The sequence below is a fragment of the Oncorhynchus mykiss genome, chromosome 14 (genome assembly GCF_013265735.2).
Source record: "Oncorhynchus mykiss isolate Arlee chromosome 14, USDA_OmykA_1.1, whole genome shotgun sequence".
Classification (NCBI taxonomy): domain Eukaryota; kingdom Metazoa; phylum Chordata; class Actinopteri; order Salmoniformes; family Salmonidae; genus Oncorhynchus; species Oncorhynchus mykiss.
Genome location: NC_048578.1, coordinates 18,400,698 through 18,427,495, shown reverse-complemented (window position 1 = coordinate 18,427,495; position 26,798 = coordinate 18,400,698).

The following is a 26,798-nucleotide window of genomic DNA, read 5'->3' as shown; positions in this document are numbered from 1 at the left end:
AGACCTTAGGGAGGATATCATGTTTATTAGTGTCATGAAATCACATCCCCTTCATCGATGTGACAGAGCCAAATAGTCAGTTGGGCACACAATAACTAGAAATTAGCTGCTACAGCTAGTGTTATTATGGAGATGGTACTAAAAGACTATCCTTCAACACCACAACTAAGAGTAACAATGAGGTTTTGTGGAAGGCTTTAGAAGTAAAACAAGGGAACTACACATGTTCATTTGAGAACACCATTTTTTGTGTTCAAGATGTGGCCTATTGACAATTGAGGAATGAAGGTACTATTTTACACTGGGTTTAACATCACAATACAGAACAGCATTACAATACAGAACAACATTACAATACAGAACAGCATTACAATACAGAACAACATTACAATACAGAACATAATTACAATACAGAACAGCATTACAATACAGAACAACATTACAATACAGAACAACATTACAATACAGAACAGAATTACAATACAGAACAACATTACAATACATAACAGAATTACAATACAGAACAGCATTACAATACAGAACAGAATTACAATACAGAACAGCATTACAATACAGAACAACATTACAATACAGAACAGCATTGCAATAGAGAACAGCATTACAGCAGAGAACAGCATTGCAATACAGAACAGAATTACAATACAGAACAGAATTACAATACAGAACCAATTTATAATACAGGACAGATGTTTAATACAAAGCAGAATGACAATACAGAACAGCATTACAATACAGAACAGATTTACAAGACATAACAGATGCTTGGGCAAGTTACTGTGGGGGGTGCAGAGATGTTGACTGGGGTGGGGTAGCCAGGTGGAAAGCATGGCCAGCCATAAAACATTTTTATGAGGGAATGGCAAAGACACCCCCAAGAATCACCCCCATCAAATCACACCCCCACAAGTCTTGTTTACCTTCAGTGAGCGAGTTCTACTAACCTGAGTGCACCGGTCTATGGCCCTTGATGTGAACGGGATAAAGCGGTGAGGGAGGAGCACCCTTTCAAATTGAACAGTAATATGTGCGGCTCTGTCATGTTGGCACAACAAGGCAGGATGTTGCATTGTTCAGAAACATACAACATCTCTTTTCCATAAAATATACAGTGCCTTGCGAAAGTATTCGGCCCCCTTGAACTTTGCGACCTTTTGCCACATTTCAGGCTTCAAACATAAAGATATAAAACTGTATTTTTTTGTGAAGAATCAACAACAAGTGGGACACAATCATGAAGTGGAACGACATTTATTGGATATTTCAAACTTTTTTAACAAATCAAAAACTGAAAAAATGGGCGTGCAAAATTATTCAGCCCCCTTAAGTTAATACTTTGTAGCGCCACCTTTTGCTGCGATTACAGCTGTAAGTCGCTTGGGGTATGTCTCTATCAGTTTTGCACATCGAGAGACTGAAATTTTTTCCCATTCCTCAATGCAAAACAGCTCGAGCTCAGTGAGGTTGGATGGAGAGCATTTGTGAACAGCAGTTTTCAGTTCTTTCCACAGATTCTCGATTGGATTCAGGTCTGGACTTTGACTTAGCCATTCTAACACCTGGATATGTTTATTTTTGAACCATTCCATTGTAGATTTTGCTTTATGTTTTGGATCATTGTCTTGTTGGAAGACAAATCTCCGTCCCAGTCTCAGGTCTTTTGCAGACTCCATCAGGGTTTTTTTCCAGAATGGTCCTGTATTTGGCTCCATCCATCTTTTCATCAATTTTAACCATCTTCCCTGTCCCTGCTGAAGAAAAGCAGGCCCAAACCATGATGCTGCCACCACCATGTTTGACAGTGGGGATGGTGTGTTCAGGGTGTTGCTTTTACGCCAAACATAACGTTTTGCATTGTTGCCAAAAAGTTCAATTTTGGTTTCATCTGACCAGAGCACCTTCTTCCACAAAAATACAGTTTTATATCTTTATGTTTGAAGCCTGAAATGTGGCAAAAGGTCGCAAAGTTCAAGGGGGCCGAATACTTTCGCAAGGCACTGTATGTACTTCATAGTTACTGCCAGGATCTAACCTAAATGTAGCTCAAGTATTATTTTGTACATTGTATGTCAAGGCAGCTATTCAATGTTGATGAAGTTTGCATTTACTGTATCCTGAAAAAGTTTCTCTAGAAACAAGAGGCTTACACATTCACGTTTAAAGCAGGGCTGTTTAATTCCGTTAATGGAAGGCCGAAACAGTTCAGTTTTTTGTTTCTACCTGATAGTTAATTGCACTGACCTGATGTTTGGACTCATGAATGGTGCAGTGGTCTAAGGCACTATAGTCCCTGGTTCGAATGCAGGCTGTATCACATCCAGCCGTGATTGGGAGTGCCATAGGGCGTCGCCCGGGTTTAGCCGCCATTGTGAATAAGAATTTGTTCTTAACTGACTTGCCTAGTTAAACGTTAAATATATATTTTTAAAATGTAAGTCCCAGATCTGAATTAGTCCCTTATTAGGAGAGAAGAATCGTAAATGTTTTGGCCCTCTATGACCGACATTGAACAGCCCTGGTTTAAAGTAACTGAACAATTATGGTTTTCCACAATATCAAAACAAGGATAATGAGAGCAAACTCTAAATAATGTTCTCTTGTTATGTCACTTCAAAATAAGTTTCTGCTGTACTGATATGTTGCTGCTGATATGTGCTCTCATATTCATCCAGGTCAAAGAGGTGATGTTTTCCGCTCATACTAAACTCCCACATAGACTTTCCACATTTCCTGGACTGACACCTCCACCAGTTCTAAGGGTACAGAAGGCAAAAACAGGCTCTCGTTAGTGGCATAACAGCAATTCATTTCAAATGGCAGGTGTATGTGTGTGTGTGTGCTTGCGTGCGTGCGTGCGTCAGATGGGGAACCAAGGCTAGCATGTTTTCTTAATGTAGAATAGGAATGTCTAGTTCAGAGCTACAGGGTGACTGAAACGAAGGAGACCAGTCAGAATGACTAAGCCCTATAGCCAAGCTAGTACTCTCCATACTGACACTTCCTACATAGAGTATGTCGTTATTTCTTAACTCACAGAATGACAGAAACTTTGACTCAAATTAGTCAGAATAACAAGTTAATAGTTATAGTAATTTACAGCAGTGTATGAATCAAACCCATTATATAGCAGTACTGGTAGCAGCAGCAGTAGTAATAGTAGTAGTAGTAGTAGCAGCAGCTATTGTAATAATAATAGTAGTCGTAGTAGAAGCAGCAGCTGCAGTAGTAGGAACAGTAGTAGTAGCAGAAGTAGTAGTAGTAGTAGCAGAAGCAGCAGTAGGAGCAGTAGTAGTAGCAGAAGTAGTAGTAGTAGTAGTCGTAGTAGCAGAAGTAGTAGTAGTAGTAGCAGAAGCAGCAGTAGTAATAGTAGCAGCAGCAGCTGCAGTAGTAGGAGCAGTAGTAGTAGTAGTAGTAGTAGAAAAAGCAGCAGTAGTAATAGTAACAGCAGCAGGAACAGTAGTAGTAGTAGTAGTAGCAGTAGCAGCAGCTGCAGTAGTAAGAGCAGTAGTAGGAGTAGTAGTAGTAGCAAAAGCAGCAGTAGTAATAGTAGCACCAGCAGCTGCAGTAGTAGGAGCAGTAGTAGGAGCAGTAGTAGCAGTAGTAACAGTAGCAGCAGTAGTAGTAGTAATAGTAACATAGTAACAGCAGCAGTAGCTGTAGTAGTAGCAGCAGTTGTAGCAGCAGAAGAACTAGTAGTAGTAGCAGTAGTAAATGCAGCAGCAGTAGTCGTAGAAGCAGCAGCTGCTGTAGTAGGAGCAGTAGTAGTAGCAGAAGTAGTGGTAGTAGTAGTAGTAGTAGCAGAAGCAGTAGTAGTAATAGTAGTAGCATCAGCAGCAGTAGTAGTAGTAGTTGCAGTAGTAGCAGCACTAAAAGCAGCAGCAGTAGCAGTAGTAGCAGCAGCTGCAGTAGAAATAGTAGTAGTAGAAGTCGTAGCAGCAGTAAGCCTAGTGGTAGTAGTAGTTTTAGTAGGAGTAGTAACAGCAGTAGTAGTAGCAACTGCAGTAGTGGTAGTAGTAGCAGCAGCTACAGTAGTAGGAGCAGTATAAGTAGCAGTAGTAGTCGTAGCAGCAGTAGGCCTAGTTGTAGTAGTGGTATTAGAAGTAGTAGCAGTGGTAACAGCAGCAGCAGTAGTATAAGTAGTATAAGTAGTAGTAGCAGCAGTAGCAGCAGCAAAAGCAGAAGCAGCAGAAGTAGTAGTAGTAGCAGAAGTAATAATAGTAGCAGCAGTAGTAGTAGTCGTCGTAGCAGCAGTAGTAGTAGTCGTCGTAGCAGCAGTTGTAGTAGTCGTTGTAGCAGCAGTAGGCCTAGTAATATTAGTAGTGGTAGCAGCAGTAAAAGCAGCAGTAGTAGTAGTAGCATTAGCAGTAGTAGTCGTAGCAGCAGTAATAGCAACAGCAGCAGTAGTAGTAGCAGCTGCTGCAGAAGTGGTAATAGTAGTAGTAGTAGTAGCAGCAGCAGTAGCAGTAATAGCAGCAGCTGCAGTAGAAGTAGTAGTAGAAGTTGTTGCAGCAGTAAGCCTAGTAGTAGTAGCAGTAGTAAAAGCAGCAGTAATAGCAGCAACAGCAGCAGAAGCAGTAGTAGGTGTAGTAGCAGAAGCAGAATCAGCAGCAGTAGTAGTAGAAGTTGTTGTACTCGTAGCAACAGTAGGCAGATGTAGTAGCGTAAGTAGTAGTAGCAGTTGTAGTAGTAGCAGTAGTAGCAGTAGTGGTAACAGCAGCAGTAGTAGTAGTAGTGGTAACAGTAGCAGTAGTAGCAGTAGTGGTAACAGCAGCAGTAGTAGTAGTAGCAGCAGCTGCAGAAGTAGTAGCAGAAGTAGTAGTAGTGATAGAAGTAGCAGGAGTAGTAGTCAAAGCAGCAGTAGGCCTAGTGATAGTAGTAGTATTAGCAGCGGTAACAGCAGCTGCAGTAGTAGTAACAGTAGTAGCAGCAGCAGTAGCAGTAGTAATAGTAGTCATAGCAGCAGTAGCCCTAGAAGCAGTAGTAACAACAGTAAACATAGTAGTAGAAGTAGGATAAGCGGTAGTAACAGTAGTAACAGTAGTAGTAGTAGTAGTAATATTAGTAGTAGCAGTGGTAGTGGCATTATTGGAAATACAAGCAACAGTAATAGTAGCAGTAGTATTAGCATTATTATTATTAGTACTAGTTGTAGTAGTAGTAGGCCTAATAGTTGTAGTAATAGGAGTACGGGTAGGCCTAGTAGTAGTCTTAGCAGTAGTAGTAGTACTAATAGCAGTAGCAGCAGTAGTAGTAGTAGCAGGTGGGTCATCCCGGCCAGGAAGTAAGGATGGGCGGCTGGCTGGCCAGATACCTAGGTCTGGCCGACCAGCCAGGTAGATCCTGCCGACCACCAGGTAGTAATAGTCGTAGTAGTAGTAGCAGCAGTATTGTTATTAGTAGTAGTACTAGTAGCAGTAACATTAATAGTAGTAGTATTAGTAGTAGTTGTAGTAATGGTAGTAGTAGTAGTTGTAGGCCTAGTGTTAGTAGAAGTAGCAGTACTAATGGTAGCAGTTGTTGCTGTAGTAGTGGTAGCAGTAGTAGTAGTCATAGTAATTGTAATAGTAGCAGTAGTAATAGCAGTATTATTATTAGCTGTAGTTGTAGTAGTAGTAGTGGTAGTAGCAGTAGTCGTAGTAATATTAGTTGTAGGCCTATGAGTAGTAATAAGTAGGCCTAGCGGTAATTTTTAAGTAGTAGTAATGGCAATAGTAGTACTAGTAGTACCAGTGGCAGTAGGCCTATTAGTATTAATTGTAGTCACAGTAGTAGTAGTAGTAGTAGTATTAGTTGTAGTAGCCACAGTAGTGGTAGAAGTAGTAATAACAGCAGTAGGAATAGTAGTTGTCGCAGTAGTCACAGTAATAGTAGTAGTAGTAGTAGTCAGTAGTATTAATTGTAGTCACACTAGTATAGTAATAGTCATAGTAATAATTAGTAGTAGTAGGCTTAGTGGTAGTAGCAGTAGGAATAGTAGCAGTAGTGCTAACAGTAGTAAAAGTATTTATAGTAGTAATAGTAGCTTTAGTAGTAGTAGACTCAGTAGCATCAGTAATAGTAGTAGCACAAGGCCTAATAGGAGTGGCAGTAGTAGTAGTCCTAATAATGATGGTAATAGTAGTAGTCCTAGTAGTAGTAGTAGTAGTAGTATCAGTAGAACTAGCCATAGTAGTCACAGCAGTGGTAGAAGTAGTAGTTGTAGTAATAGTTAGAGTTAATATGTGTTAGCCTAGTAGCAGTTTTTAAGTAGTAGTAGTAGTACTAGTAGTAATAGCAATAGTAGTCATAGTTATACAAGTAGTCACAGTAATAGTAACAGTGAAACAGTGTTTAAACCCTTTACAAGGTGAATCTGTGAAGTTATTTGAATTTTTACGCATTATCATTGAAAGACAGGGTCCTGAAAAATAAACTTTGTTTTTTTCCTGAGTTAGTAGTAATAGCATTATTATAATTAGTAGTAGTAGTAGTATCAGTAGACCTAGTAGTTGTAGTAATAGTCACAGTAGTGGTAAAAGTAGAAGTAATAGTTGTAGTAGTAATATGTGTTGTTATAGGCCTAGTAGTAGTAGTAGTAATAGCAATATTATCAGTAGTAGTAGTCACAGTAATAGTAGTAGTAGAAATAGTAGCAGTATTAGTAGTATTAGTAGTAGCAGTGGTGGAAAAAGTACTGAAATGTCATACTTGAGTAAAAATAAAGATACCTTAAATAGAAAATGATTCAAGTAAAAGTATTTGGTTTTAAATATACTTAAGTATCAAAAGTAAATGTAATTGCTAAAATATACTTATAGTCAAAGTACAAATAATTTCAAATTCCTTATATTAAGCAAACCAGACGGCACAATATCTTAGTTTTTTAGTTAAGGATAGCCAGGGGAAGAATCCAACACACAATTTACAAACAAATCATTTGTGTAGTAGTAGAAGCATTAGTAGTAGTAGTATTAGAAGCAGTAGTAGTAGTAGTTACAATAGTAGTAGTAGTAGGTCTAGTAGTAGTAATAGTAGCTTGGCCCGGATAGCTTGGTCTGGTAAGATAGGTTTGACCGGCCAAGTAGGTTCGGCAGACCAGATAGCTTGGTATGGCCGGCCGGCTTGCCAGATAGCTCCGACCAGATAGGTAGGACGGCAAGTGAGGTTGATCCTGCCAGTGAAATAGCAAGACAGCTGGTGCGCGATGTCTAATTTTAAGTTAGTCTCGAGGTATTGCTCGCCTGAGGTAAAGTACCTCATGATAAGCTGAAGACCATACTATCTACTAAGAGAGTTTATCTATATTTTTCTCAGCCATCAATTTACCACCACAAACAGACACTGGAACTAAGACCACACTCAACGAGCTGAAAAAGACCATAAGCAAACAAGAAAATGCTCATCCAGAAGCAGTGCTCCTAGTGCCCGGAGACATTAATGTAGGCAAACTTAAATCCATTTTATCGACCACCATTACTCCACACACAGAGACGCATACCAAGCTCTCCCTTGCCCTCCATTTGGAAAATCTGACCATAATTCTATTCTCCTGATTCCTGCTTACAAGCAACAGCTAAAGCAGGAAGTACCAGTGACTCGCTCAATACAGAAGTGGTCAGATGACGCAGATGCTCCACTACAGGACTGTTTTGCTGACACAGACTGGATTATGTTCCGGGATTCATCCAATGGCATTGAGGAGTATATCACCTCAATCACCAGCTTCAACAAAAAGTGCAATGACGTCGTCCCCACAGTGCCCGTACGTACATATCCCAACCAGAAGCCATGGATTACAGTCAACATCGGCACCGAGCTAAAGGCGTTTTCAAGGAGCGGGACACTAATCCGCTATGCCCTCAGACGAACCATCAAACAGGCAAAGCATCAATACAGGACTAAGATTGAATCCGACTACACCAGCGCTGACGCTCGTCGGATGTGGCAGGGCTTGCAAACTATTACAGACTGCAAAGGAAACCTACCCGGGAAATGTCCAGTGATGCGAGCCTAGCAGACGAGCTATATGCCTTTTATGCTCGCTTTGAGGCAAGTGTAACAGTTTTGCTTCCGTCCCTCTCCTCGCCCCTACCAGGGCTCGAACCAGGGACCCTCTGCACACATCAACAACTGCCTCCCACGAAGCATCCTTACCGATCGCTCCACAAAAGCTGCCGCCCTTGCAGAGCAAGGGGGACAACTACTTCAATGTCTCAGAGCGAGTCACATCACCGATTGAAACGCTATTAGCGTGCACCCCGCTAACTAGCTAGCCATTTCACACTGGTTACACAAGCAACACTAAAGCATGCATGAGAGCACCAGCTGTTCTGGACGACTGTGTGATTACACTCTCCATAGCCGATGTGAGCAAGACCTTTAAACAGATCAACATTCACAAGGTCGCGGGGCCAGGACGTGTACTCAGAGCATGCGTGGACCAACTGGCAGGTGTCCTCACTGACATTTTCAACCTCTCCCTGACCGAGTCTGTAATATCTACATGTTTCAAGCAGACCACCATAGTACCTGTGCCCAAGACAGCGAAGGTAACCTGCCTAAATGACCACCCCGTAGCACTCGTGTCGGTGGCCATGAAGTACTTTGAAAGGGTGGTCATTGCTCACATCAACACCATCATCCCAGACCCAGTCCAATTCGAATACCGCCTCAACATATCCACAGATGATGCAATCTCAATCCCACTCCACACTGCCCTTTCCCACCTGGACAAAAGGAACACCTATGTAAGAATGCTGTTCATTGACTAGAGATCACTGTTCAACACCATAGTGCCCACAAAGCTCATCACTAAGCTAAGGACCCTGGGACTAAACACCTCCCTCTGCAACTGGATCCTGGACTTCCTGAAGGGCCGCCCCCAGGTGGTAAGGGTAGGCAACAACACATCTGCCACGCTGATCCTCAACATGGAGGCCCCTCAGGGGTTCGAGCTTAGTCCTCTCCTGTACTCCTCCAAGCACAACTCCAACACCATCATTATGCTGACACAACAGTGATTGGCCTGATCACCAACAGCGATAAGACAGCCAGGACAACAACCTCTCCCTCAACGTGAGCAAGACAAAAGGAATGATCGTGGACTACAGGAAAAGGAGGGCCGAACACACCCCCATTCACATCGACGGGGCTGTCCACATCACCAACAAACTATCATGGTCAAAACACACCAAGAAAGTCATAAAGAGGGCACAACAATGCCTTTCCCCCCTCAGGTACTGAAAAGATTTGGCATGGGTTCCCAGATCCTCAAAAAGTTCTACAGCTGCACCATCGAGAGCATCCTGATCGGTTGCATCACCGCCTGGTATGGCAACTGCTCTGCATCTGACTAAGGCACTACACAGGGTAATGCCTTTTAGCCCAGTACATCACTGGGGCCAAGCTTCCTGCCATCCAGGACCTGTATACTAGGCACATGTCAAATTACATCAACTAACCTGTACCCCCGCACATTGACTGTACCCCCGCACATTGACTTGGTAACCGTACCCGCTGTATGTAGCCTCATTATTGTTGTTTTATTGTGTTACTTTTTAAAATATATTTTTTATATCAAATGTTTTACTTGAGTTAATATAGTACATATATTCTTAACTCTATTTTCTTAAAACTGCATTGTTGGTTAATTAAGGGCTTGTAAGTAAGCATTTCACGGCAATACACTTGTTGTATTCGATGCATGTGAGAAATACATTTTGGATTGGATTTGAATACACACACACACACATTCACACACACACACTTTGTTTGTACTCATGTTGTAGCCAACTCTTGACTTTTGTATGAATTACTTTTAACAAAATATTTGAAATGTATTCATTATCTTTAACTGGTTAAACGTTTGTAGTTTGCATGTTTCAGTAATGACTAACATGGTTAAATAGTCATAAATCTCTGCTTGATTTATCTTTTGGTGTATTTGACATTTTTATACATATTCTGTATTTCTAATGAAGAAAGCAATAATTAATCAACACACTACTGTAAATAAACGGGCACGACCTGTTGTAAAACGGAAATTTCTCTCCGTAAATAAATGGTGAGAAATGTTCAGTCAAAGCCATTCGGCTATGGGTTTCACAGCCCTATAATAACGACAAGTTATATCACCTTAAAAAGTGTTTATTAACAACATCTGGGGTACAACATGTTGGGCAAAGTGGTATAGTAGAGTCTAATGTATAACCCCTGACTTGACTTGAGTCTTCGCCAATGAGAACCAAGAAGGGCCTAGCTTCATCCTTCATGACTGGGAAAGGCCTCGATTCTAGGCCGTGGAAAATCCTACATCTCATTAGATCAGAACAGGATCGATCAACAGTGATTCATAGTTCTGGTTTACATCCTAAAAAAAGGATAGTAGTGTTTATTTCTCTACCCATGTGATGTGGATTATTGTCAGGTTATTAGACATATAAGCTTCAGTAACGAACACCATGGTTGTAATAACATTTTAAACAGGTCGTTTGTAAATGTATAGAATGTTTTGGGTCCACACTCGAAAGTGAATTTATGTAAATTAGACAGTCACAGAGGATTTTCTTCTGAATAACTTGTCAGGGCACAGCACTTTCCATTCAGCTTCAGGCAACTTTGATGTAAGGCTTGATCACACCTGTAGTGACTACTTCTATCTGTCACACCCATTGTTGTTATCCATTGTCCACTAGATATATCAATGTAATTACACCCAACACAAAGTTGAAAAACAGAACGCTTCCCACCGCTAGATCACATAACTAGACGTGAGCTGGACGTAATCCCAACACTGCCACCAACATAGCGGAAGACAGTGAAAGCCGCAACAAGGACTCTAACCAGGGCTCATACGTGTCAAGGTAAGCTCTAACGGACGTTGGCATGAAAGCCGAGTAGGCCTCTCGGGCAGAGACAGTTGGCCTACAATGCTGGCATATGCCTTGTTACAATAGCCTAAGTATATAACATGATTGACAAACCCGTAATAATCATCATGAAATGGCCTTAGAGTGTAAGCCAACATAATTCATTATTTTACATTAACCTGTTTAACTACATTGATATGACTTAATTGATCATAGTCCAGACTCGTGATAGGTTGATGGTGGAGTAGGGGAGTGGCAGTGAGGTAGAGAGTAGGGTGGGGGAAAGGAGAAAGAGAAGGGATGAACGTGGAGTAAAGGTAAAGGGTAGAATGAGGGAGAGAGAGGTTTAGACAGTGGAGTGGTGGAGAGGAGGGTCGATGATGTGATACCTACTCAATTTCTGAAATCTTACTACATAGCTGAAATGCATTAGAAGTGTTCGCACAGTTTCGGTTAAGTTGGAGCATCATGGCAGTCTTGCCTGTAAGTGGTGGCACATTCCCTTAAGTATCTGACCAAGGCCTGCCAGTATAAACAGTATAAACATAGTTTTTTTACCCAGTGTCCTCTGAAGGCTTGAGACTGAAGCTCAGCTGGTTCTCAACATGCTGCTTACCAGGTCACTAAGCTCTCTGTGTCCCCTGAGCTTTGAGAGAGGAAGAGAGAGAGAGAGACACCGACCGGCAGGGAGCCTGAGGGAGAGAGAGAGAGAGGAGGAAATACTGTATGTTAACAATATTAACACTGGATGGTGTTTGAAGGGATAGCCACCGTTTTATGTTCCATTTTGTGTTTTATTGTGCTGATTTGAACTTTTTTGGTATATAATGTTTCCGCCATCGTTTCCTATGACAGAAAAGAAGAGGAGAGAGATGATAAATAAATTGACTGTTTGGGTCAGGTGTAGCCCTGGGTAGATTTAGGCTATGCCATGTTGTCTTCAGATTTTCTGTTTAATATATTTATTTCACATTAGCTGATGTAAGTCAGTGGAACAATTCCTATTCCTTATGATGGACTATCATATTATAGGATAATTAGTGTGCCTGTCAGCAAGAACAGTACTGTTATTCCTCCTATTATTTTTCCACTTCTTCCCAATTTTGCTGGCGTAACTAGTTCTTTGAAATGTAATATGCCTACTTGTGTCTTTGAAAAAAAATCACAAGAGGCTATGCATTGTTTTGTAGTCATTCATGTAAGTAGTCTATGTCATGGATATGTTGACCAAGTCATAAAATGAGTATAGGCTATATTGGAATTTGCTTCTTCCCTCAATTATTTTGTCATTTTAGTAGTGTGCACAAGCAGATATACAATATATATTGTGCGTAGGCTGTGTACATATGGAATAATAATGTAATATTTAAATTGTCCAATCAATAAGTTAAAATAAATATTGTATTTAGGGTTGCAAAAGTCTGGTAACTTTCCCCAAATTGTACAATTAAACACCTCTTGAGTGTTTTGACAACATGGATACTTATTGTAAAAGTAGTGGGAGCTTGCATAAGAGGTAAGACAGATTTTTTAATTGATGATCATTTGGGAGTTTGAGTGAGAGTGAGAGAGTGAGAGAGTGAGAGAGTGAGAGAGTGAGAGTGAGAGTGAGAGTGAGAGAGAGAGAGAGAGAGAGAGAGAGAGAGAGAGAGAGAGAGAGAGAGAGAGAGAGAGAGAGAGAGAGAGAGAGAGAGAGGAGAGAGAGAGTGAGTGAGTGTGTGTGTGTGTGGGCAATGTCTGACCAACACAGGAGAAAGAACCAGAATACACATATACCAAAAAGTCTGATTTGTTTTATTTTTGTAATACAAACATCCATTAGAAATCTATTAGAAACCTATTAGAAATCTATCAGAAATCTTGTTTGGGTTCTAACTGGAACCCAAACAAGAGAGGGAGAAAAAAGGGAGAAATGGAACCATAAACATTTGCCACTCATACTGCACTCCAGGTAACTTTTTGACCTCTTGTCACCATGAGCCACTTCTTCTTCTTTAAGTTTTATTGGTGAATCGCAACCAACTGACAGGTGCATACACCGTATTGGAGTGTGAGGCCGGTCACAACCTATTTATACTACTATATTCTCTTAACTGTGAATTATTCCCATCACTCCCACCCAAAATACCACTCACTCCCCATTCCCGTCCAAACAACCTCTCTCTTTCTACATCATACATTTCACAAAATAATAATACACGTTCAATCGTTTCCTCTACCATACAGCCATTACACATTCCAGTACCATGTTTCCCTATCAATTTCAAAGATTAATTAAATCCCATATGCCCTAATCTCATCCTACACAACATAACGTCCTCCCTTCTGTTCCCATTAAACGACACTCAAGTACAGATTTCCTTCTACTATAAAAATGTCTGCCCTTACTATTTTCATCAAATTGTCTCTGCCAGCAATCTAACCTATTTTCAGAATCAATGTTTTAATTTCCCCTCTACCCAACCGCACCTGTATATCCACAATATTATTTTTCACTGCTCTTTAAGATATTATATCTACTAAATCATTTCCATAAACACCTGTATGAGCCGGGAGCGCAGAACTGAATTTCAATACCATTTCTTTGTAACCCCAAAAACAGCATCATTATTTCTACTCCTAAATCCTCACGTTCTGACTTTCCAGATCTTAAACTACACAAAAGAGATTCAGAGTCAGAACATATTACTACCCTACTTGGTTGCACATCCTCTATCCATTGCAATCCAACAATTACCGCAACCATTTCTGTTGACCATACAGATAAATCATTTGTTAGTCCCTTGCATAGATTAACATCGAACTCAGGAATACATATACCTGCTCCTGTCTTCCCATTTACGGGATCTTTTGAACCAGCTGTACAGTCGTGGCCAAAAGTTTTGAGAATGACAAAAATATAAATTTCCACAAAGTTTGCGGCTTCAGTGTCTTTAGATATTTTTGTCAGATGTTACTATGGAATACTGAAGTATAATTACAAGCATTACATAAGTGTCAAAGGCTTTTATTGACAATTACATGAAGTTGATGCAAAGAGTCAATATTTGCAGTGTTGACCCTTCTTTTTCAAGACCTCTGCAATCCGCCCTGGGATGATGTCAATTAACTTCTGGGCCACATCCTGACTGATGGCAGCCCATTCTTGCATAATCAATGCTTGGAGTTAGTCAGAATTTGTGGGTTTTTGTTTGTCCACCCGCCTCTTGAGGATTGACCACCAGTTCTCAATGGGATTAAGGTCTGGGGAGTTTCCTGGCCATGGACCCAAAATATCGATGTTTTGTTTCCCGAGCCACTTACTTATCACTTTTGCCTTATGGCAAGGTGCTCCATCATGCTGGAAAAGGCATTGTTCGTCACCAAACTGTTCCTGGACGGTTGGGAGGTTGCTCTCGGAGGATGTGTTGGTACCATTCTTTATTCATGGCTGTGTTCTTAGGCAAAGTTGTGAGTAAACCCACTCCCTTGGCTGAGAAGCAACCCCCCACACATGAATGGTCTCAGGATGCTTTACTGTTGGCATGACACAGGATTGATGGTTGCACTCACCTCGTCTTCTCCGGACAAGCTTTTTTCCGAATGCCGCAAACAATCGGAAAGGGGATTCATCAGAGAAAATGACTTTACCCCAGTCCCCAGCAGTCCAATCCCTGTACCTTTTGCAGAATATCAGTCTGTCCCTGATGTTTTTCCTGGAGAGAAGTGGCTTCTTTGCTGCCCTTCTTGACACCAAACCATCCTCCAAAAGTCTTCGCCTCACTGTGCGTGCAGATGCACTCACACCTGCCTGCTGCCATTCCTGAGCAAGCTCTGTACTGGTGGTACCGGATCCCGCAGCTGAATCAACTTTAGGAGATGGTCCTGGCACTTGCTGGACTTTCTTGAGCATCGTGAACCCGTCTTCACAACAATTGAACCCCTCTCCTTGAAGTTCTTGATGATCCGATAAATGGTTGATTTAGGTGCAATCTTACTGGCAGCAATATCCTTGCCTGTGAAGCCCCTTTTTGTGCAAAGCAATGATGACGGCATGTGTTTCCTTGCAGGTAACCATGGTTGACAGAGGAAGAACAATGATTCCAAGCACCACCCTCCTTTTGAAGCTTCCAGTCTGTTATTCAAACTCAATCAGCATGACAGAGTGATCTCCAGCCTTTTCCTCGTCAACACTCACACCTGTGTTAATGAGAGAATCACTGACATTATGTCAGGTGGTCCTATTGTGGCAGGGCTGAAATTCAGTGGAAATGTTTTTGGGGGGGATTCAGTTCATTTGCATGGCAAAGAGGGATGTTGCAATTAATTGCAATTCATCTGATCACTCTTCATAACTTTCTGGAGTACAGTGCCTTGCGAAAGTATTCGGCCCCCTTGAACTTTGCGACCTTTTGCCACATTTCAAGCTTCAAACATAAAGATATAAAACTGTATTTTTTTGTGAAGAATCAACAACAAGTGGAACACAATCATGAAGTGGAACGACATTTATTGGATATTTCAAACATTTTTAACAAATCAAAAACTGAAAAATTGGGCGTGCAAAATTATTCAGCCCCTTTACATTCAGTGCAGCAAACTCTCTCCAGAAGTTCAGTGAGGATCTCTGAATGATCCAATGTTGACCTAAATGACTAATGATGATAAATACAATCCACCTGTGTGTAATCAAGTCTCCGTATAAATGCACCTGCACTGTGATAGTCTCAGAGGTCCATCAAAAGCGCAGAGAGCATCATGAAGAACAAGGAACACACCAGGCAGGTCCGAGATACTGTTGTGAAGAAGTTTAAAGCCGGATTTTGATACAAAAAGATTTCCCAAGCTTTAAACATCCCAAGGAGCACTGTGCAAGCGCTAATATTGAAATGGAAGGAGTATCAGACCACTGCAAATCTACCAAGACCTGGCCGTCCCTCTAAACTTTCAGCTCATACAAGGAGAAGACTGATCAGAGATGCAGCCAAGAGGCCCATGATCACTCTGGATGAACTGCAGAGATCTACAGCTGAGGTGGGAGACTCTGTCCATAGGACAACAATCAGTCGTATATTGCACAAATCTGGCCTTTATGGAAGAGTGGCAAGAAAGTCATTTCTTAAAGATATCCATAAAAAGTGTCGTTTAAAGTTTGCCACAAGCCACCTGGGAGACACACCAAACATATGGAAGAAGGTGCTCTGGTCAGATGAAACCAAAATTGAACTTTTTGGCAACAATGCAAAACGTAATGTTTGGCGTAAAAGCAACACAGCTGAACACACCATCCCCACTGTCAAACATGATGGTGGCAGCATCATGGTTTGGGCCTGCTTTTCTTCAGCAGGGACAGGGAAGATGGTTAAAATTGATGGGAAGATGGATGGAGCCAAATACAGGACCATTCTGGAAGAAAACCTGATGGAGTCTGCAAAAGACCTGAGACTGGGATGGAAATTTGTCTTCCAACAAGACAATGATCCAAAACATAAAGCAAAATCTACAATGGAATGGTTCAAAAATAAACATATCCAGGTGTTAGAATGGCCAAGTCAAAGTCCAGACCTGAATCCAATCGAGAATCTGTGGAAAGAACTGAAAACTGCTGTTCACAAATGCTCTCCATCCAACCTCACTGAGCTCGAGCTGTTTTGCAAGGAGGAATGGGAAAAAATGTCAGTCTCTCGATGTGCAAAACTGATAGAGACATACCCCAAGCGACTTACAGCTGTAATCGCAGCAAAAGGTGGCGCTACAAAGTATTAACTTAAGGGGGCTGAATAATTTTGCACGCCAAATTTTTCAGTTTTTGATTTGTTAAAAAAGTTTGAAATATCCAATATTCCACTTCATGATTGTGTCCCACTTGTTGTTGATTCTTCACAAAAAAATACAGTTTTATATCTTTATGTTTGAAGCCTGAAATGTGGCAAAAGGTCACAAAGTTCAAGGGGGCCGAATACTTTCGCAAGGCACTGTATATGCAAATTGCCATCATACAAACTGAGGCAGCAGACTTTGTGAAAATTAATATTTGTGTCATTCTCAAAACTTTTGGCCACAACTGTATACGCTGCAAGACAAGAATATAACTGGTTACTAATATAATGATCCATTATTGTTCCTACATTATCTTCTTCACACCACTGTTTATTTTCTTCGATCAGGCTAAGAACAACATGTGGTCTTGTATAAAACCGCAGTGGCACGTTTCCTATTGACACAGATGGCCCTATAACAATATCTCTAAATCCATATTCATCAACCATTTTTTCCAATCTCTCAGCCAAAGCCCTTCTTCTGATACTGTTCACATTCCCAGCAGTCTTCCAATATTGTCAGTGTAGGATGATCTACCGTACAACCCTTCTGTCTGACCCAGTATGCCAGGGCTAGCTTAACTCTTCTAAGGGATAGTGGCATTTCTCCAGTATCTACTTGTGAGCCTCAACCGGTGTAGTTTTAAATGCACCATTGCACATCCTAAGTGCCCTCATTTGCATCCTGTCAAGGCACAACAGCGATGTAAAAGCCGTAGAACTATATACAAAGTACTCAATCTATGAACGAACTCAAAGTACAATATATATTGCCTATCAGCCCTCCAATCATACCCAACTATTGTCCTCATAAGATTTACAATTAGTCTCAATACACGTAATCACCGTGGGCAGTCTTCAGCTGACTTGAGACAGAGCAAAGAAAAAACAATGAGGTATTGACCAATTCCAAATTGGGATGAGTCACAAGATGGCAGGTATGCCCGAATGGTTGCCGGACTTGGAGATGGAGTCAGGGTAACCCATAGAGCTCGGTAAGAAGGCGGGCAGGAGAAAAAGGAAAACATATTAATAGGAAATATGGAGTGCTGCAGAAGGAAATTGAACATGACGAGAGTGAGGATGAATTTACTGCGGTGGCAGGTGCGGTGAAGAACGTTGAGTTTGAACCTCCTCCTGATGGGGATAGATGTTTTTTCCCCAGTGGGAGTAAGATTTTTGGAGAGAATGGGTCCTTGAGGTGAAAGTGACTCGAAGTGGAATCGTATAGACTTGTTTTGTTTCTGCCGTCCGGAGCGTACGCTCTGCACCACACAACTGGGGAACTGTGACTTGCTTTCCTCTCCAGAGCAAGGCAACGTTGAAACGAATGATAACTGGAGTGGCATTAAAGGAGAATTTCACCCTGGGGGAATCTGGGATTTTTTTCATAACGGCCGAGGCACATCTAGGTCAGTGAGATGTGTGTGAGATGACGTTTTAGGCTAAATGGGACAATTCACTTGGAATAGCTTTCAGGAGCATTTTGTGATTGTAGGTACTCAAACCATGTGTATTAAGGGGGGGGGGGGGTATAGATGGTAGTCCTTGTTCGATAGAGCCATTGGACATCTTCCAGCGATCAGCGGATTCATTGATAATTAAACAAGCTGACAAATGTTTTCTAATCTCTGAAAGACAACTCGTGTGGGAAGCGGTCCTTCGTGCTCTGGCCAGTCTCTCCCCCAAGGCAGGGAGGTGGACACTAACTACACAATCCTTTGCAGGGTTGCCATGTCTGTGGTTTTGCAAATAGTTATTTAATTTATTTCACCTTTATTTAACCAGGTAGGCCAGTTGAGAACAAGTTCTGAACAAGTTTTCATTTACAACTGCGACCTGGCCAAGACAAAGCAAAGCAAAGCAATGCAACAAAAACAACAACATAGAGTTACACATGGGACAAAACAAACGTACAGTCAATAACACAATAGAAAAAGTCTATGTACAGTGTGTGCAAATGCAGCAAGATTATGGAGGTAAGGCAATAAATAGGCCATAGAGGTGAAATAATTACAATTCAGCATTAACACTGGAGTGATAGATGTGTAGATGATGATGTGCAAGTAGAGATACAAAAGAGCAAAAAATGTAAAATAACAATATGGGGATGAGGTAGTTGGGTGTGCTATTTTCAGATGGGCTGTGTACAAGTACAGTAAGCCGCTCTGACAGCTGATGCTCAAAGTTAGAGAGGGAGATAAATCTCCAGCTTCAGTGATTTTTGGCAGCAGAGAACTGGAAGGAAAGGCGGCCAAAGGAGTTGCTGGCTTTGGTGGTCTTATTTTATTTAAACTTTATTTAACCAGGAAGGGCTCATTGAGATTAAAATACGCACTAGAGCGCCTTACTTAAAGTCACTCTCAGAGGTGGTTTAAACTGCATTCTAATGTTGACTTTGCGTTAAGAAAATGATATCAAGGAAGTGTTTTATGCGAACTGACATTTAATGTGAAGAATGATACATTTGAGTCTGTTAGCCATTAATTAACCTCTCTGGGATAGGGGGAATGCAAATGTCCCACTTGGCCAATTGCCAGGGAAAATGCAGAGCGCCAGATTCAAATAAAATACTATAAAATTCTAACTTTCATTAAATCACACATGTAAGATACTCAATTAAAGCTACACTCATTGTGAATACAGCCAACATGTCAGATTTCAAATGATATTATCTGATGATAGCACAACAGTAAACAAAGAGATAAATAATACTTCAACCCTGCAGGCGCTACACAAAACGCAGAAATAAAATATAAATCATGCCTTACCTTTGACAAGCTTCTTTTGTTGGCACTCCAATATGTCCCGTAAACATCACAAATGGTCCTTTTGTTCAATTAATTCCGTCCATATATATCCAAAATGTCATGTTATTTGGCGCGTTTGATCCAGAAAAAAACAGCTTCCAATTTGCGCAACGTCACTATAAAATATCTCAAAAATTACCTGTAAACTTTGCCAACACATTTCAAACTACTTTTATAATACAACTTTAGGTATTTTTAAACGTTAATAATCGATCAAATTAAAGACGGGTCTGTTTTCAATATAGGACAACAACAAACTGACGCTACTTTTCTAGTCTTGCCCAACTCTCAGTGTTACACTGTTTCAAGATGGCCGTACTTCTTCATTTCACAAAGGAATAACCTCAACCATTTTCCAAAGACTGGTGACATCCAGTGGAAGCGGTAGGAACTGCAAACAAGTGCCTGAGAAATCCAGTTCCCCAATGGAACCTCATTGAATAGACAGTGACCTAAAAAAAAAAATCTGAATTGTTAGTCCTCGGGGTTTTGCCTGCTACATAAGTTCTGTTATACTCACAGACATGAATCAAACAGATTTCGAAACTTCAGAGTGTTTTCTATCCAAATCTACTAATAATATGCATATCTTATATTATTGGCATGAGTAGCAGGAAGTTGAAATTGGGCACGCAATTTATCCAAAAGTGAAAATGCTGCCCCCTATCCTATTCATGTGCCATTGTTGGCTACCATTTATTGTATGTTGACATCACTGGAGTATTTGCAAATCAATTTGTGCCACTTGTGTAGCCTACCTTGAGCTAGCAAACCAATTTAATAAATAGCCTATAACTTCAGTTTTTGTTGTCGTTTGTTCTATGCAATTATTCATGACCATGTTTACTTAATTAAATGGGAAGTTATCAAAATTATTGCAATTGCCGATCAGTTGTTAGAATGCATTAGATTGATGGTATCAGTCAGATTATCCTACAGCTAAATCAATAAATATAAACTGGATGTTGTTGACAAGCATATTCAGTTCATATACAGTTGAAGTTGGAAGTTTACATACACTTAGGTTGGAGTCAGACAGATTATTTCACTTATAACTCACTGTATCACAATTTGGGTGGGTCTGAAGTTTACATACACAAGTTGACTGTGCCTTTAAACAGCTTGTAAAATTCCAGAAAATGATGTCATGGTTTTAAAGCTTCTGATAGGCTAATTGACATAATTTGAGTCAATTGGACGTGTACTGTGGATGTATTTCAAGGCCGCCTACCTTCAAATTCAGTGCCTCTTTAATTGACATCATGGGAAAATCAAATTAAACTAATAATGTAAATGTAATTAACTAGGACGTCGGGGCACCACAGAAGAATGTTAATGGAGCGGTTGTCTTCCGAATAAACTCTTAAAGATCTCATATCAATAGCAGTCAATTATTAATCGTCACGTTATTCCGTCTCATCTGAACGTCGTAAAATTCTTGGTTATCTTCACAAACCCTGGCTAACAAGTTGAATCAGCAATACAAAATGTGGTTAAATTATTTATTTACTAAATAATCACTCAGAATTACATATACACAGGATGGATGATACATTGATTACTAATTATGTCATAAAAGAAAACGTCCCTAGCGGATGATTTTTAATGAATTTATTTGCAAATTATGGTGGAAAATAAGTATTTGGTCACCTACAAACAAGCAAGATTTCTGGCTCTCACAGACCTGCTCCTCTGTCCTCCACTCGTTACCTGTATTAATGGCACCTGTTTGAACTTGTTATCAGTATAAAAGACACCTGTCCACAACCTCAAACAGTCACACTCCAAACTCCACTATGGCCAAGACCAAAGAGCTGTCAAAGGACACCAGAAACAAAATTGTAGACCTGCACCAGGCTGGGAAGACTGAATCTGCAATAGGTAAGCAGCTTGGTTTGAATAAATCAACTGTGGGAGCAATTATTAGGAAATGGAAGACATACAAGACCACTGATGATCTCCCTCGATCTGGGGCTCCACGCAAGATCTCACCCCGTGGTGTCAAAATGATCAAAAGAACAGAAATCCCAGAACCACACGGGGGGACCTAGTGAATGATCTGCAGAGAGCTGGGACCAAAGTAACAAAGCCTACCATCAGTAACACACTACGCCGCCAGGGACTCAAATCCTGCAGTGCCAGACGTGTCCCCCTGCTTAAGCCAGTACATGTCCAGGCCCGTCTGAAGTTTGCTAGAGAGCATTTGGATGATCCAGAAGAAGATTGGGAGAATGTCATATGGTCAGATGAAACCAAAATATAACTTTTTGGTAAAAACTTCACCTACTTCACCTACTGTGAAGCATGGGGGTGGAAACATCATGCTTTGGGGCTGTTTTTCTGCAAAGGGACCAGGACGACTGATCTGTGTAAAGGAAAGAATGAATGGGGCCATGTATCGTGAGATTTTGAGTGAAAACCTCCTTCCATCAGCAAGGGCATTGAAGATGAAACGTGGCTGGGTCTTTCAGCATGACAATGATCCCTAACACACCGCCCGGGCAACGAAGGAGTGGCTTCGTAAGAAGCATTGCAAGGTCCTGAAGTTGCCTAGCCAGTCTCCAGATCTCAACCCCATAGAAAATCTTTGGAGGGAGTTGAAAGTCCGTGTTGGACAGCAACAACCCCAAAACATCAATGCTCTAGAGGAGATCTGCATGGAGGAATGGGCCAAAATAGCATCAACAGTGTGTGAAAACCGAAAATGTTTGACCTCTGTCATTGCCAACAAAGGGTATATAACAAAGTATTGAGAAACTTTTGTTATTGACCAAATACTTATTTTCCACCATAATTTGCAAATAAATTCATAAAAAATCCTACAATGTGATTTTCTGGATTTTTTTCTCTAATTTTGTCTGTCATAGTTGAAGTGTACCTATGATGAAAATTATAGGCCTCTCTCATCTTTTTAAGTGGGAGAACTTGCACAATTGGTGGCTGACTAAATACTTTTTTGCCCCACTGTATGTCTATATAGGTATGTGTATATGTATGCATACGTGTATGTATATATATACATATATTTACCCCAAAAATATATGGGGGATTGGATGGATGCAGACAATTACATTGATGGAAGCAACAATCTTTCGGCAATATGAAGCTGATCCACCCCTTTAAAAAAAGTAGTAGTATGTTCAATAGGAAAGGAAATTAGTACGCTCGCGCCATCTCCCTATAGCGCCGAAAGAATGATATTGTTACGGTGCTCTACTCACCAAAACTCCAAATTCTTGCATGTTTTCAAAAAACAAGCCTGAAACCTTGAACAAAGACTGTTGACATCTAGTGGAAGCCATAGGAATTGCAATCTGGGAGACGGATTTACATAGAAGCAATATGTTTCCATATCTGGGACCTACATTTTTTTATTTTCCCGGTTGAATTTTCTTCGGCTTTTCGTCGGGCCATATCAATTATGTTATAGTCTCAGACTTTATTTTAACCGTTTTAGAAACTTCAAAGTGTTTTCTATCTAATGCTACCAGGCTTCTGGGCCTGAGTAACAGGCAGTTTACTTTGGGCACGTCAGTCAGGCGGAAATTCAGGAAACTAGACCCTATCCCAGAGAGGCTAAAGTCCTCGGCCACTAGGAGCACCACCTCTGGATGAGCATTTTCCTGTTTGCTTATGGCCGTATACAACTCATTGAGTGCGGTCTTAGTGCCAGCATTGGTTTGTGGTGGTAAATAGACAGCTACGAAAAGTATAGACAAAAACTCTCTTGGTAAATAGTGTGGTCTATAGCTTATCATGACATACTCTACCTCAGGCGAGCAAAACCTTGAGACTTCCTTGGACTTCGTGCACCAGCTGTTGTTTACAAATATACATAGACAAATATACATACACCCCTCGTCTTACCAGAGGCCGCTGATCGATCCTGCCAAAAGAACTTAAAACCCGCCAGCGGTATGTTCTTCATGTTGTCGTCCAGCCACGACTTGGTGAAACATTGTCCTGTTTGTTAGATATACACTACCATTCAAAAGTTTGGGGTCACTTAGAAAGTTCCTTGTTTTTTTAAAGAAAAACATGTTTTTTGTCCATTAAAATAGCATCAAATTCATCAGAAATACAGTGTAGACTTTGTTAATGTTGTAAATTACTATGGTAGCTGGAAAACGGCTGATTTCTTTTGGAATATCTACATAGACGTACAGAGGCCCATTATCAGCAACCATCACTCCTGTGTTCCAATGGCACGTTGTGTTAGCTAATTTGTGTTGTGTTAGCTAATCCAAGTTTATAATTTTAAAATTATGTTAAATTGCAATTATGTTAGCACAGCTGAAAAATGTTGTCCTGATTAAAGAAGCAATAGAACTGGCCTTCTTAGACTAGTTGAGTATCTGGAGCATCAGCATTTGTGGGTTTGATTACAGGCTCAAAATGGCCAGAAACAAATAACATTCTTCAGTCTATTCTTGTTCTGAGAAATGAAGGCTATTCCATGGGAGAAATTGACAAGAAACTGAAGATCTCGTACAACGCTGTGTACTACTCCCTTCACAGAAGAGCGCAAACTGTCTCTAACCAGAATAGAAAGAAGACTTGGAGGCCCCGGTGCACATCTGAGCAAGAGGACAAGTACAATAGTGTCTAGTTTGAGAAACAGACACCTCACAAGTCCTCAACTGGCAGCTTAATTAAATAGTTCCCGCAAAAAAACAGTCTCAACGTCAACAGTGAAGAGGCAACTCCGGGATGCTGGCCTTCTAGGCAGAGTTGCAAATCCATATCTCAGACTGAACAATGAAAATACATTATTAAGATGGGTCAAAGAGCACACACTGGACAGAGGAAGTTTGGAAAAATGTGTTATGGACAGACTAATCTAAGTTTGAGGTGTTCGGATCACAAAGAATGACATTCGTGAGATGCAGAAAAAATGAAAAGATGCTGGTTGAGTGCTTGACACCAACTGTCAAGCATGGTGAAGGCAATGTGATGGTTTGGGGGTGCTCTGGTGGTGGTAAAGTGGGAGATTTGTACAGGGAGATTAATTGGAGCCAATTTCCTCCTACAACAGGACAATGACCCAAAGCACAGCTCCAAACTATGCAATAACTATTTAGAAAAGAAGCAGTCAGCTAGTATCCTGTCTATAATGGAGTGGCCAGCACAGTCACCGGATCTCAACCCTATTGAGCTATTGTGGGAGCAGCTTGACCGTAAGAGCCCATCAAGCCAATTCAACTTGTGGGAGGTGCTTCAGAAAGCATGGGGTGAAATCTCTTGAGAATACATCAACAAATTCACAACTAGAATGCCAAAGGTCTGCAAGGCTGTAATTGCTGCAAATGGAGGATTCTTTGACAAAAGCAGAGTTTGAAGGACAATTATTATTTCAATTAAAAATCCTTATTTATAACCTTGTCAACGTCTTGACTATATTTCCTCATTTCATGTATGTTTTCATGGAAAAACAAGGACATTTCTAAGTGACCCCAAACTTTTGAACGGTAGTGTGCGTGATCGTAGCTCGTCTATTTTATTTTCCATTGATTGTACGTTGGCTAATAGGACCGATGGTAAAGGGAGATTACCCGCTCGCCGCCGGATCCTTACAAGGCATCTGGACCTTCGTCCCCGATATCCCCGTCTCTTTCTCCAGTGAATGACGAGGATGAGGGCCTTGTCGGGCATCTGAAGAAAACCCTTCCCGTCCGACACGTTCGAGAAAAAGTATTCCTCCAGTACAGGGGGAGTAATCGCTGTCCTGATATACAGAAGCCTTTTCCAGTCATAAGACACGGTGGCAGAAACATTATGTACAAAATAAGTTACAAATAACGCAAAAAAATACCCACAGTAGCACAATTAGTCAGGGGATTGTAAAACAGCAGCCATCTGTTCCCGGCGCCATTTGATATGTTTGATCGGATTCAAGTCTGGGCTCTGTCTGGGCCACTCAAGGACATTGGTTCGTTGTCCTGTTGGAAGGTGAACCGTCGCCCCACTCTGAGGACCTTAGTGCTCTGGAAAAGGTTTTCATCAAGGATATCTCTGTACATTGCTCTGTTAATTTTTCCCTTGATCCCGACTAGTCTCCCAATCCCTGAAAAACATCCCCACAGCATGATGCTGCCACCACCATGCTTCACCAGACGTGACGCTTGGCATTCAGGCCTGAGTTCAATCTTGATTTCATCAGACCAGAGAATCTTGTTTCTCAAGGTCAGAGTCCTTTAGGTGCCTTCTGGAAAACTTCAAGTGGGATGTCATGTGCCTTTTACTGAAGAGTGGCTTCTGTCTGGCCACTCTACCATAAAGGCCTGCTTGGTGGAGTGCTGCAGAAATGGTTGTCCTTCTGGAAGGTTCTCCCATCTCCCCAGAAGAACTCTAGTGCTCTGTCAGAGTGACCATTGGTTTCTCGTTCACCTCCCTGACCAAGGCCCTTATCCCCCCCGATTGCTCAGTTTGGTTGGGCGGCCAGCTCTAGGAAGAGTCTTGGTGGTTCCAAACTTCTATTTAAGAATGGCTTCAATGCTGCAAACATTGTATTGGTAGCCTTCCCCAGATCTGTGCCTCAACACAATCCTGTCTCAGTGCTTTACGGACAATTCCTTCAACCTCATGGCTTGTTTTTTTCCCTCTGACATACACTGTCAACCGTGGGACCTTATATAGACAGGTTTTTGCTTTCCAAATCATGTCCACTCATTTGAATTTACCACAGGTGGACCCCAAACAACTTGTGGAAACATCTCAAGGATGATCAATAGAAACAGGATGCAGCTGAGCTCAATTTCAAATCTCATAGCAAACGGTTTAAATACTTATTTAAAATAAGAAACATACCTTATTTACATAAGTGTTCATTTCTAAAAACCTGTTTTCAATGTGTCATTATGGGGTAGTGTGTAGATTGATGAGGATCATTTTTTATTTAATCCATTTTAGAATAAGGCTGTAATGTAAATCAAGGAGTCTGAATACTGTACATGGTGAAATTCAACCATACACGTTTCTACCGGAATATATATATATTCCGGTAGAAACATGTATGGTTGAATTTCAACCTACCTGTTTCTTTTCCAGTCCCCAAGGTAAAGAGTTTTAAAGAGGGATTGAGCATGGGCCTACAAGAGACAGTGTGGACAAATCACCATGTGTGATTTACATAAACCAGCCCTGGATCACCTTGTACACCAGACTTGGAAAGCTGTCTACTTGGCTCTAACCACAGCCTAAAAACACATCATTGATGTATGACTGAAATAAATGAAAACCAGCTATTTATGTATACTGATTTTAATAAAATTGTACAATTGTAAAGTTTGCTCATTCACAGTGAACAGCATTTAACCAATGTCTAA